Here is a 4,786-nt window from a genome sequence, read left to right as displayed (position 1 = left end):
CGCCCCCCCCCCCGTTCTGGGGGCATTGGGGCTGGGCAGCGGGGGGGGACAGGGGTGCTGCCACTGTGAGTCCCTCGTTTGCTATCTATTATATAAAAATGTATTATTAATGATAATGTCTAAGTGTTGTGCAGTTCTTCACTGGTATATCTCAAAGTAGACCTCAAAATTTTATGAGGTCCCAGAGGTGTGCTGATTGGACCAGAATTACTTACTTAAACCAACAGAGCTAAGACTAAAATCCTTTGAGCCAGTGTGCATACTGTTTGAATAAGGGTAAATAATGAGGCAAAATCAGTCATCTTATATGGGAGGAAACTGGCTAATTTGGGCAAAATACTGAACTTGGAAATAGTATACTATTTGGATCTCATAATGAATAAGATCTTCTTACAATGTTTTGGACTAAAATATTACTCCATTTAGATTCCTAAACTGTCACTAGTATATTTTTTTTCTGTGGACTTCGTTCAGCTTCGGAGTACTATAATATTTCTTTCTTGCCTTTCCATCTGCAGAAGAAAAACTTGATAAATTTTGGTTAAAATATTTTGGCAAATGTCATTTTCTTGTGATGGTATTTGGAACAACATAATTGTGATTGTCCACAGCAGAACCCTTACAGTTTACCTGTAAGAGGGGATAGGCAAACCGTTTTTTCTTTTATTCTTCCTTAGCCCAGTTTGTTTATTTTTAATTGGTTTTAATTGGTTCTTACATCTAAGTACAGTTTTCCCATTATTACAGTTGTAACCACATAGTGGAAATTTTGTGTTCTCTGCTTGCTACTTCTTTTCTCTGCAGGAAAAAGACTGTACAGACACTGAGACTTTGGTTTCCCACCTATCAAAGCATTCAGATAAAGTAATATCTTTGCATGGAATAGGATAGGTTGTCCTCTCACATCTCAGCTTAAATGCAGGAGAAGTGCCAGAAGTGAACACTGCTTCTAGATTGGTCATAGTTCCCTGACTGGCAGACGAGAGGAAATACAATTTTTTCCCTCTACAAAGGTTATTTCTGAGAAGTCTAGGAAAATTGGTTCCTGGATCTGAACCTTGTAGTCATGGTAAAGCAATAAAGGTATGGGATGTATTTTTATTTGTTTTGGGATACATTTATAATTCTGGGGCGGGGGGTCTACATTGGGATAGTTACCATATTTGCTTGCATACAACACCCGCAAGTAAGGCTTTTTGGAAGGTAGAATATAGAAATACTTTTTTTCAGAATTACAGGAGACTGTAGTGTAAGTTCATGTGGAAAATGCAGTATCCAGGAAGTTCCTGCTGCCAGCTGCATCTCCCAAACTATCTCCTGGGATGACATGCTTCCTGGATGCTTTATTTCCAGGACGCCTTACTCTGTCACACAAGCATAGGCCCTAGACCGGGGTAGGCAACATCTTGGGTCAGAGCCAAAAAAACACAATGCCTACCTTGTAAGGTGCTAGAGTACCGGCACACCACAAAAACAAAACCAGAACTGGGGGTTACATGGCAAGATGTACAGCATATTTAATACAGTTAATAATCATAAATGTTGCTGTGTCATAATCATAAATGTTACAGAAAATACCAGGTTTTCTAAAAACTCTGAATCTGGCGACAATAAATAAGACTTCATATTCTTCCTTTGTACTTGTGCATTCTTTTGTTAAGCATGTTGTGATGAGTGGGGAAAGAGGGGAGGCACCATGGGCAGGGTGACCCGGCCAGGCCCTTAGGAAGGTGGCAGTTGGAGGAGAGCAGGGGCTGCCACGGGGCTTCGCAGACTTGGCCATAGAAAGAGTTCCCAGCGGCACCCAAGGTGGGGCCCAGCCCAGCCGTCAGAGCGCTGCGGGGATGGGGTGCAGCTGCTCTGCCTGAGGGGGCACTGCCTGGCTGAAGCGAAATGCCAGGTTCAGGGGGCTCCCAGCTCGGCCTCTGTGTGTACCAGGCATAATGCAAGTGGGGTGGAACCCCCTGGACTACAGCAGGAGCGCCTTGATCTCTGGGAACAGTCGCCACAGGTGGCACTTGAGGCCGAGCCATCTGGGAGCCTGCAGCACAGCGGCTTTGTGCAGTGCCTGCCCTGGCCCCTTGAGGGGAGCTGTGGGTGGGCAAGGCCAGGGGCCAGGCAGGCTGGGGAAACCATAGCAGCTGTTCCCAGGATCCAGGGGCTCCTGTGGCCAGGCCCTTGCACTGGGGGCGGCTCTGCATGCACTATAACCAGTGCACAGGGAGGCTGAGCCTGGAGGCAGAAGTCCTTTTAGTCCAGCGTCCTGCCCCGGCCAGGCAACGTCCCCTCGAGGGCAGAGCGGCTGCAGCCCATCCCTGCGGAGCTCCATGGGCAGGTCCAGGCTTCGTCTCGGGTGCTGCTGGGTGCCCCTGCCTGCCCACCTGTCACAGCTTGTGTCCGCAGAGCCCTGGAGTAGGTCCCACTTCCCACCCAGCCCGCGCCTTCCTAGGAGCCTGGCTGGGCTGGCTTGCCTGCCACGCCTGCCCCCATAGCACCCAGACCCTGCCCTGACTGCCCAGCCGCAATGCTTGGCACCCCGGTTCTGCCTCAGACTGGTGGGACAGGCCCAGGGCTCACCCACCTGCGGGGAATCTCCAGTGCAGTGGCCCAGCAAAGCACGTGCCTGGGCCCCAGCCCTGCCCCCCCCACCCCAAGCTCCCTCCAGAGGCCAGGCTAGACTGGAAGATGTAGCCTGGGGGCAAGGTCAGCAAGACATAGCCTCCCTGTCTGTGTTCTCCTGTCTCTGCCCCTGGTGCCTGCACAGGAGAGCCCAGAGCAGCAACTTAAATTTATTTTTAACCATTTCCTTTCATGCCTCCAGGCATTCTGGGGATAATGTCTCCATGTACCACAATTGGTACATGTGTCAGGGGTTGCCAATCCCTGCCTTTAAACCATTGAAAGGACAGTAGCAGAACTGTTAGTTTGTTACTATAAATAATTCTTTTATATAATCTCCTCTAAATAAAATGTTGTTTCAACATTACAGGCCTCATCAAGATACTACCCGCAGTTCACTTGCTGCTTCAGGAATAAGACGGCTGTGGCTGTGAGAACTGTTAGTTTGTTACTATAAGTAATTATAAGTTTGTTACTATAAGTAACTGTTAGTTTGTTACTATAAGTAATTCTTTTATATAATCTCCTCTAAATAAAATGTTGTTTCAACATTACAGGCCTCATCAAGATACTACCCGCAGTTCACTTGCTGCTTCAGGAATAAGACGGCTGTGGCTGTGAGAACTGTTAGTTTGTTACTATAAGTAATTATAAGTTTGTTACTATAAGTAACTGTTAGTTTGTTACTATAAGTAATTCTTTTATATAATCTCCTCTAAATAAAATGTTGTTTCAACATTACAGGCCTCATCAAGATACTACCCGCAGTTCACTTGCTGCTTCAGGAATAAGACAGCTGTGGCTGTGAGAGGGTTAACAAAGGACTCTGTTGTCTTGGCAGCCATCTTGACAGGTGCATGACATGCACGGTGGCTCCAGGCTTGCTGCTTTTCTAGTGAAGAAAACTGCTTCCCTATTTAAATTTGGGGGGGAGGTGATTTTTGAAGGGAAAAGGGTGAGGAAAATAAGGTGTCCTTACATCTCCAGGTTTAGAAACTTGTGAATTATCCACAAGACCAGTGTTGTTTTAGTAACAAACTTCTTAATTGTTCTGGCTGTTTGAATTTAATGAATACCATATTATCTCATGACTCTTATGTAATTGGGCAGCTGCTTTGGTGTTTTTTTGTGTTAAAGGAAACACTTATAGTGCTAAGTTAACAATTCTAGAATTTAACCTTTTCTTTATTCCATTAAAAAATGCTTCGAGTCTACAACCCTAACTTAAATACTTTTTTTAAAACATGTAAATAAATACTGGTTTGCTTGGACTGACTTGTCTTGTTTCTCATCCATGCCTTTTTAGTGATGTTAGTTGCAGGGGGAATTTGATTTAAATCACTGGTCAGGATACCTTTGATTAAAACGCTGTTTTCTGCAAGAAGTGCATTCTTGTTGCTTGATATCCTCTATTCATTTAAGTTCTTGAAACAGTGTTTTTAAAGAGAGGTAAGGGCTTGAGTCTATGCACACAAGCATGCAGAGAGACAATAGAGCTGATGGGTAGGTAATCATGTGTATTATCTGTCACTTGCATATACTGCTGTTAACAAGGATATTAACTCTGGAGACACAAATCCATGGTTTGAGAACTGAAACCAGGCATCACAGGGCGTGTTCACACGTGCACTTAAATGCACCTAAATTTAATGCATCTTAGCCTAAGGCACAATAAGGCGATTTTTTTTTTTCCTAAGGTGTACATCTACATGTGGCAGGTGCCTTAACATGGCTTACTGGGCCAGTGTGTTTGCAGCCTGCCTTGGGAAGCACTCTGGACAGCCCCCCCGCACGCACAGCCACACAGAGGCCTGCAGGCAGGTGCCATGCTGGGAAAGTGGCTGGGGGCAGCATGAACAATGAGTGCATTCTTGTCTAGGGAGTGCAGAGAAAGTTGCGGTGTATGCCCAGGGGCCAGAGGGGCTCTCAGTGGCATATGGAGCTGGGCCTCTGGGCTGTAGCCAGAAGTGGCTTGGCTCTGAGTGAGCAGTGGGTGCACCTCAGCCCCCAGTGTCTAGTGACTCAAGGCAGCTGCACCCAGTCCTGGGCCTGGCCTCAGTGTACCAAGCTGCCCACTAGTGCCCCAAAGCCTACAGTGGTGTAGCCAGGCGGTGAAGCCCATCACTGGCCAAGGGGTGTGGGAGCCTCCAGTCCCTCTCCCCCCCCC

At 46.6% G+C, this 4,786-nt stretch overlaps 1 protein-coding gene and 1 long non-coding RNA gene across 6 annotated transcripts in view; both read left to right on the top strand.

The window, feature by feature from the left end:
* ATF7IP (activating transcription factor 7 interacting protein) overlaps window positions 1-4,786 on the top strand; it is a 188,598-nt gene that overhangs the window by 40,524 nt on the left and 143,288 nt on the right. The window lies entirely within an intron of this gene.
* Window positions 3,418-4,786, top strand: part of LOC109295828 — a 15,916-nt gene continuing 14,547 nt past the window's right edge. The window contains exon 1 of the long non-coding RNA XR_002096849.1: window positions 3,418-4,136. This is a non-coding gene — a long non-coding RNA (uncharacterized LOC109295828). The remainder of the gene's footprint in view (window positions 4,137-4,786) is intronic.

This window comes from Gavialis gangeticus, unplaced genomic scaffold (genome assembly GCF_001723915.1).
Source record: "Gavialis gangeticus isolate Ggan-Ray unplaced genomic scaffold, GavGan_comp1, whole genome shotgun sequence".
NCBI lineage: Eukaryota > Metazoa > Chordata > Crocodylia > Gavialidae > Gavialis > Gavialis gangeticus.
This window is presented reverse-complemented; position numbering and strand designations above follow the sequence as displayed.